At 39.4% G+C, this 8,721-nt stretch overlaps 1 long non-coding RNA gene across 1 annotated transcript in view; it reads left to right on the top strand.

The window, feature by feature from the left end:
- The window catches only part of LOC116080666, a 51,594-nt gene extending 43,073 nt beyond the window's left edge, over positions 1-8,521 (top strand). Inside the window, exons 2-3 of the long non-coding RNA XR_004114524.1 lie at positions 6,583-6,685; positions 8,295-8,521. This is a non-coding gene — a long non-coding RNA (uncharacterized LOC116080666). The remainder of the gene's footprint in view (positions 1-6,582; positions 6,686-8,294) is intronic.
- The last annotated feature ends 200 nt before the right edge of the window (positions 8,522-8,721 follow it).

Genomic DNA, 8,721 nt, shown 5'->3' with positions numbered 1-8,721 from the left:
CCCCCCCCCCGGCCATCTGGTTAACTCTAGTGCTACCTACTCTTGCTAAACCTGACTGGAGCCTGTCCTTCCTGTGATACTGGTTGTATCAGTACTCCTCAGAGTCAAGCTGTCTCTGTGATCCTGTGATTCTGTGATCCTGTGACCTTGGGCTTGTTAGAGCACCTGGGAGTGCAGCAGCTTCCTCTGGGTGTTGTGGGACTGGCTTTGGAGCCTGGGCCCAAGGTCTGCTCATGACACCAGCCCATAGAGACCAGAAGGAACCTGAGCCACTCTGCTGGTGGAGTTCCTGTGTGCCTGGTCCTGCTGATCCCAGTTACTCCCAGTGTTGGGACAGATGTTGGTTCCTGCTCACCTCTGATCCAGAGGTGTCAGAGCGCCTGGGAGTGGAGCTTCCTCTGGGTGTTGTGGCCCAAATTCTTATATATAATATCATGTGGCTATTATGCTCCTTTGTCTAAGTGAAGATGCAACAATCCAATTACTCCCAGTACCACGATATTTTTAAAAGATAAGGTCTGACCAGATTGATTATATTTTGATAAAAATAGTTGAATTTACTATAGGACAGCCATTAGGATAGCATTTTTACTTTTTTATTGAACCTGTCATTTTACTTCCTCAAATGATTAATGAACTATTTTGAAGCATATGAACAATATGTAAATTCTATATTAGATAGCTTTCCTTCTCTACCATGAAATAAATGCCTGAGATAAATAAATTAAAAACTTACTTTTTTTGATACAAAACAAGAGGTTGCTGGAGCTATGAGTCCCCCCATGTGTACTCTTTGGTTGGAGTTTTAGTCCCTGGGAGCTCTGAGGGTACTAGTTAGTTCATATTGTTGTTCGCCCTAAGGGGCTACAAACCCTTCAGCTCTTTGGGTCCTTTCTCTAGCTTCTTCATTGGGGACCCTGTACTCAGTCTAATGGATGGTTGTGAGCCTCTACATCTTTACTAGTCAGGTACTGTCAGAGCCTCTCAGGAGGCAGCTATATCAGGGTCCCATTATCCAGCACTTGCTGGCATCCACAATAGTGTCTAGATTTGATGATTGAATATGGGAAGGATTCCAAGGTGGAACAGTCTATGAGCAGAGGATGACCAAGTTGGTCATCAGTGGGAGGAGAAGCCCTTGGCCCTGTGAAGGTTCTATGCCCCAGTGTACGGGAATGCCAGGGACAGTAAGCAGGAGGAGTGGGATGTTGAACAGGGGTAATGGGGAGGGAACAGAGGTTTGTTTTAGTTTTAGTTTTTTTTATTTTATTTATTTTTCTTTTTTGGAGAAGATCCTGGGAAAGGAGATATTGTAAGTAAAGAAAACATCTAACAAAAAAATATAAAAATATAATAAAATAATAATAATTCAGAAAATAAAAAAAATTAAAAAAGAAAAACAAAAAACAAGAGGGTTATCTTCCAACACACTGGGGTCTACTTTCAATTAGTCCCTCGAGGCGAGTGACTAGAAGGCAAGCAACCCCAAATGACTATTACAAGGAAGAAAAGACTTATTTTGGGTCATATTTTATAACTCCAGTCCCTGATCATTTAGCAGCATTACTCTGGACCTGAGGTGAAGCAATAAGTTGTGTCTAGTGAAAAGCTGCTCAACTCATAGCAAAGAGGCGAAAGAAAGGAAGTGACTACAGTGCTACAATTCCCTCTAAGGATACATTCCTCATGCCTTAAGCACCTCCAAAGAGTGACAATAAGTCCCATTACCACATTACTGGGTGTGAACCCATGGGCCTTTCTTTGAGGGAAATCTCAGGCTGAACTACAATAACTATCACATCAAGATAAAAAAAAGTTCAATTATAATCAACTATTATTTATTAATAATAGTTGTTTTTATATTATACATACCAATTGAATTGTAGGAGTTTTATGTTTTAAATTAAACCAGTGCCCCTTGTCTATAGAAGTTTCCCCAAGTTTGAGTTGGTTTTGTCAGTGCTATGAAATTATCCAAAATGCAGGCTTCAATAGAGCAGTTCTTAGGTAACTGGAAAAGATGAGGAGACTAAGAGTCAGTTATTGGACCTGTCTTTGTCCTTGAGTTGACTGCATCCTGCTCCCAATGGGGTCATTGAAAAGGGTTTGAGCAAAGCAGAACTAAAAAGACAATCCCATAGCTAGCTGTGGAGACATTTATCAAATTTTTCAAACATTAAGAGAAAAATGGAAAGATTCCCAAATCTTAACAGTCTCTGCTTTTATTTCTGTAAAGTTTTACTATTGACTCAATATAGATCATAGATAGTACAGATTAAGTAAAACATATCTTTGAAGTGCCTACAATAACAAGAAATGTGCACACTAGTTTTAAGATGAATAGTAGCAATGTTATCAGAAGGTGGTTGATATATGTCTGTCTCCAAGCAGCTTGAGAATTTACTTGGAGTATGTCCCTAGGCTGTATTCTTCTTGCTCCTGAATCCTTTTTCAAATTCAACATCCTTGATCCCCACAGAGATCCATCATATTTGTGCCTTTGGTTTGGAGTTTTTGGGGGACAGGTTCATGCTCATGTATGCAAAGGCTTCTCCTTCACTCTTAAGAAATTTCTGTTATAAACACAGGTCAACAGTAGTAGCCATCTTGGAAACAGAAGAGGAAGACAATAAGGGTATATCTTTAGTGACAGCTATTTCATAGTTTAGACAAGCACATATCACTTGCTTAATGTGCTTTTTACTATTTTGAAAATTTAAAGAAAGGTAGCTGAAAGGAGCTGATTGAAAATATATCTTTCATGGCAGGTTCCTCCTATCAGAATGGTCTCCACTATCCCTGAGTGAATATACCTTAAAAACACATTTAAGTTGACATCCACCTATGTTCACTGTCTCATGGCATCTAATGGGGTCACCCTGGCCTCAGTGAACTTCTAGAATATATAGGATGTTGCACTTGAGACATATGGACATCTTTTGTTTGACTTTTAGAACAAGACAGCAAGTGGAGTATGCTTTGAAAAGGGAAGGCAGAGAGGTAAGGTATAGGAACCCACAATCTCCTTGAAGCTACTTTCTGGCACTAAGGGTTTCATCTTGGGACTATCTAGTATCCTTTCCTGGAAGTCAAGGTCCTTGGTGTACACACAAAGTTGAGCTGCTCTGTAAGGCACTCTATGGGACTTGTCTGGAACTTCCTCTAAGATGTATGTATAGGACATATAGGAAGATCTCGTCGACTACATTTAAATTTCCTTAATTGAAAAATGTATATTTTATTTGCTTTATTTAATTGTCACCTCAGAAGCTTACTGCTGAATAAACACATCCTTTCTAGCTCTTTCTGAAGTCTAGTTGGCTGGTTCAACTCAGCTGTTCTGGCTCAAACTCCTCTCCAAGCTAATTGATTCACATTGGATTCTCTCAGCTTCTTTCTGAATTGCTCTACTGGAGCAATTGATTCAAATTAACTCTAGCAATCTGTTCTAATATTCTGTTTCTTTCTCATTCTACAGCTCATTTTGTCTCAACCTGTGCCTAGCTTGCTCTCTCTTCAACCTATCTGTAAAAACATCTCTGTAAAAACTGCCTCTGAACTCCTTGAACTGAACTGCCATGAACTCCACTCCACTGCGCTATTTAGCAACTTACTGACTCACTGAACTGACTGACTAGGACAAAGCTCTGCATGCTTCTGTCTTCTGAGTGCTGGGACTGAAGATGTACTGCCACTCCTGGACCTAAGCCTTTCCTTTACCTGAAACTTGCTCTATACCATGCTAGTCTCGAACTCAAGAGATCTGTTTGCCTCTGTCTTCTGGGATTAAAGATGTGCTATATTTAGCTGGATCACACAGATCTAAAAGATCTTAGATGTGATCCCTTGTCAGAGAAGCCATGTTGCTGGATTAAAATTCCTCTATACTTAACAACAGGTTACTAAATACCTAATTCCCCCAAAGAGCCATCATGAAGCATGGGGCAATACCCCCTTGTCCTCTGTTTGGAAGCATATTCTTTCTTCTTCAGTTAATATATGTGTTTTCCTGATTGTCCTGGGTTGCTATTTCCAAGAGCTTAAACTGTCATTTTCCAATCTGTTTTTAAGAGTGTGATTTCCTGGCTCTTGACTCAGATATGCTATTAAACCTTTATATATATAGTCTAAATTGAGACTACTTTCTTCATTCTTCCTCTCTCAACTGTAATTAATACACATGGCTTTATAAGTTTTTCTGCCTAACTAACTAACTAACTAACTAACTAAACAACCAACTAACTAAGTATATCTACATATGTATGTGTATCTGTGTGTCTGTGTGTCTGTGTGTCTGTCTGTCTATGATGTTTAGCTGGAAATAATAGCACATGCTTTTAACTCCAATACTCGAGATTCAGAGACAGATGGATCATTCTGAGTTCTAAGACAGTATGGTCTACATAGTGAGTTCTAGACTACCCAGAACTATGTAGAAAGATCCTCCCTCTCCATATGTATGATTTAATTGAAATAGAATTATATTAGTCCCTTTTTTCCTACCTCCAGCCCCTCTCAGCTATCCTCCTCTGAAGCCCTCTTATTTTCCCCACATATGTATGTATTGTGTTATACATAAATCAAATATATATATAAATGCAACTGCTGAGTCTGGTTTTACTATTTGTGAGTATGTGATCTCAAGGCTGACAACTCTGTTACAACCAATAAGAGAGTTCGTCCCTGGCAGAGGCTAATCCTTCTGGCAGCAGTAGTTCTCTGTCTAGGAGTTGGACCCCATGAAATAGTTCCCTTTCCATGTTAACATGTCAGTGATTCTGCCATTGTTCTAGTGTTATTTATTCATTCACTTTTAGGAAAAATTGTCTCACAGCAGGCTTCCTAGTATTCTTACCTCTTACAGTCTTCCTGCTCCTCTTCCAAAATGTTGCCTGAGCCATAGATACAAGAGTTGTGATGTAATGTTCCCATGAAGGTAGACTTTCCACAATCTGTTCAGCTGTCACTTTCTATGATGATCTTCATTTTATTTAAATGAGACATCACTGATGAGGTGTGGTACAACTATATAATCTGTGAGTATAAGGATAAGATTTAGAATGTAATAAGGAATTATGCTTGTTTAGCAAAGTGATGGTAGTGGGTTCTTTTCTAAGGTCTATGATCTCACCCACAAAAGCAATGGGAATCTGGTTAAGTTTCCAGTTCTAAGCATGGCTCCCATTTTTCTGAATGGGTCTTAAGTCCATTTAGATAACTGTTGGTTGCCACTGACATGTGAGTGGCCCTTATTGCACCTTAGTATTTTTTCCAACACTGGTCATAGGTTTGCAGCTGGGTCGAATTGTTTAATTGCTTCCTTCCCTTGGCAACATGCATAGTAATTTCTGGAACCATGGATTCTAGACCACAGGAAATAGGCTTTCAGGTCAAATACAGCCTGAATCATCTGAGTCCTATGTTCTAAATATGCAATGTTTTAGCAATAGAGCCTCATCTTCAACTCCTGGGGAAAAACAAAAGGCTACATCTGCAATCTATACTGTTGTCTGATTCCCTAGAAGGAGTGATGGTTGAAGATCAAGCGCATGTGGCATGCTGGTCTGGCATGTGCCCCAAGGAAAGAACACTCGAGTAATAATAAGTGACAGAGACACAACTTGGGGCCATTAAAGTTATCTGATATGGGAAGTGCTAGGTCCTAGGAGGTCTGAAATTAAGTAGAGCATGGGCCCATGCTACTATAAATACTTGAGTCTCTTTATATGATTGGCTATGTTTATTGTCTTACATATGTTGAACTACTCCTGTATCTAAGGATGAAGCTAACTTGATCATAGTGGAAAATCTTTTTAATACATGCCTGTTCTTAGTTTTTAAGCATTTCATTGAGGACTTTTGCACATAGATTGGTGAAGGGTATTGGCCTGTAGTTTTCTTGTTGTGGTTGTTGTCTCTTTCCTTAGTTTGGTGTTTGAGTAATTCTAGTTCATAGAAGGAGTTTGAAAGTGCAACTTCTCTTTCTAATCTTTTGAACAATATGAAAATATTGTTTGCAGATCCTCTTTGGAAGCCTGGTAAAATTCTTCTGTGAATCCATCTGGGCCTGATATTTTTCTTTCTAGTTGGAAGTCATTTTATCACTTTCCATCTCCTTGTTTGTTTTGAATCTCTTTAAACTGTTGATGTCCTTTTTGCTTTAACTTTGGTGATTTGGATGAATCTAGAAATTCATTGATTTCTTTTAGTTTTCTTTTGATGAAATGATGTACAAACAAAATAAATTTAGAATTACTATAGGAGGAGTGGTCAATGAATACAGAAGAAATATTTTTTTGATGTTTTTAACTTGTGAGCCATAAGGATATTTCTTGATGTGTTCAAAGAGAAACTTTAGATACTAAACCAGAGAGCAGTGTTGCTGAGCAGGTTAATTCTGGGTCTATGGGTAGATTTGTGATGGGTATGCTCTTCAGTTAACTGACCCTCTTGACTCTAGACTTCTGATCTTTATCATCATTGAGAAAATCATTCTCCATTTGTATTGGCCACATGGGTTTTAGCCATCCTGTAACTGTTTTTGTTTAGTTTTGGGTTTTTTTTTTTTTTTTTTTGATGCAGGGTCCTATTGTATCTTCATCAGGCCTCAAATTCTCTATGCACCTGAGGATGACTTTGACTGTTTAACACTCCCCCCTCCACTTCTGAAGGACTGGAAAGACAGGTTTGTACCATCAACCCTGACTATTGTAGTTTAAATACTTAACGAAGTTTAAATTGTAGAAACTCTGCCCCTTGCCCCAACATAGAGGGAAGTGTTCCTGGTTTCAGGGAAAGAACTATATAGCTGAAGGTTTATAAAAAAGCTAAACAAGAAGGAAGGCCCAAAGTGAGAAAGTTTGAATCTCACTAGGGAGAATAAAATAGTCATAAGAGCCAGATAGAGGAAGAGAACTTGGTGGGAAAAGGTTGAAGAGAAGAATGGGGGATTCAGGAACAGACCTTGGGAAGGACAGCAGTGATGGCTAGATGGCCATGAAAATGAATGGAAATCTACAACTGACAGGGACAAGGAAGTAGGAGACAGCTCCAGGATGAGAGAGAGACTTGTGATAAGAGAGGCACACAATAATCAGTCAGGGTGACTTTAGCTGTGACTCACTACATTGGGGATATGGAACCTGAAGAGGCCACCTCCTGTACCCAGACAGGAACCCAAGTGGAGGGATAGAGACACCTAGAGACACCAATTACCCATAAATCTTTCAACCCAAAATCCATCTTGTCTACAAGTAATGCAGGCACAGGGAAAGGAGCAGAGACTGGGAGAATGGCCAACCAATAACCAGCCCAACTTGAGACCCATCCCATGGACAAGCACCAATCCCTAACACTATTAATGATACTCTGTTATGCCTGCAGAGAAGAGAATGTTGTCTGTTGAGAGTCTCTACCCAGAAGCTTACTCAGACAGATACAGACACCTGCAGCCAAATAGTGGATGGAGCTTAGAGACTCTTAAGGAAGAATAGGAGGAAGGGTTGCAGGCCCTGAAGCATATAGGAACTCCACAGGAAGACCAACAGAGTCAAGTAACTTGGACCCTTGGGGCTCTCAGAGTCTGAACCACCAACCAAAGAATATACACAGGCTGGACCTAGGCCTCCCTGCATATATGTAGCAGATGTGCAATTCGGTCTTCATGTGGATCCTAAACAACTGGAGCTGGGGCTATCCCAAAAGCTGTTGCCTGTACATGGGATGTGTTTTAGTAGTTGGGCTGTCTTGTCTGGCTTCAGTGGGAGAGGTGGCATCTAGCCTTGCAGAAACTTGAAGTGCAAGTATGGGGAGGATGGGGGTATGGGGGGAAGGATTGTAGGAGGGGGTGACCAGGAAAGGATCAGTGAATGAAATGCAAAGTGAATAAGTAAATAAATAAATAAGCAAATAAATAATTAAAATACAAAAAAAAGATCCATTTAGAATGGCTATCTTGAGATACTTCAATGACTTCTCAATATGCTTAGAAAGTTTCTGGGGCCTGAATATGTCTTTGATCTTCAATCTAATGTTTTCATTTGAATATTAAGTTCCTATTACAATGCCACTGCTCACTCTTCCGTCACACAGAAACTGACATATTCTTCTAGAATCTGTGCTAACTTCTAAGACAATGATTATCAACCTTCCTAATGCTGTGAACCTTTAATATAGTTTCTCATGTTGTGGTGACCCCAACCATAAAATTATTTTCATTAATACTTCATAGCTATAACTTTGCTACTGTTATGGATCACAATATAAATCTCTGTGTTTTTTTTTGATGGCCTTAGGTAACCCTTGTGAAACAGTCATTCAATACCTCAAAAGGGGTCCTGACCAACAGGTTGAAAAATGCTGCTCTAAGATAAGCACTGAGGACTGAAGCAAATTTTGAAGCTAATGCATCAAACTTGCTTTTTTATCTGAATGCCCCATAGCTTCAGGGAAAAGACCCAGAGCATTCACAAGCAACTTTTAAAGTACATGTATTCAGATACATTAAAAATTTTATTCCAGATGTGCCCCTTCTATGAACTGTAACATGTTGAAGAGTTACTCTCATGAAACTAAGTTACTCAGCCCAATAATAAATAAAATTCACAAAACCAAAGAAAATAAAAAAACTTTGCCTAGAGGAACCACAGTGCAGAGAGTGCAGCTGGAAGGATTTTAGTGGTTTGGCATTCTGGAGTGGGAGATCCAAGAAGGGATTCTTAT

This window comes from Mastomys coucha, unplaced genomic scaffold (genome assembly GCF_008632895.1).
Source record: "Mastomys coucha isolate ucsf_1 unplaced genomic scaffold, UCSF_Mcou_1 pScaffold6, whole genome shotgun sequence".
NCBI classification, from domain to species: domain Eukaryota; kingdom Metazoa; phylum Chordata; class Mammalia; order Rodentia; family Muridae; genus Mastomys; species Mastomys coucha.
Note: the sequence above shows the minus strand (reverse complement) of the source record. Positions and strands in the feature narration are given on the sequence as shown.